Below are 236 nucleotides of genomic sequence, written 5' to 3' on the forward strand. Positions count from 1 at the left end.
TCATGGGGATTGCATAATTTGTAAAAGGATATAAACAACATTATCTATGAGAGAGTTTTTGGTCAGCGTGATTATCTTTGGAGGAGGTTATGGTGTATTTGGGTTTGAATAAGTAAGGCGAACCTCATGAATACATGTGTGATTCGGTCTAATTCTAACCCAAGTTAACATCACTCGTGCCTGCCTGCCTGCCACTATCTACCTTTTTATGTTTTTATCTCAGTCTTAATTTTTTT

This window comes from Penaeus monodon, chromosome 32, assembly GCF_015228065.2.
Source record: "Penaeus monodon isolate SGIC_2016 chromosome 32, NSTDA_Pmon_1, whole genome shotgun sequence".
NCBI classification, from domain to species: domain Eukaryota; kingdom Metazoa; phylum Arthropoda; class Malacostraca; order Decapoda; family Penaeidae; genus Penaeus; species Penaeus monodon.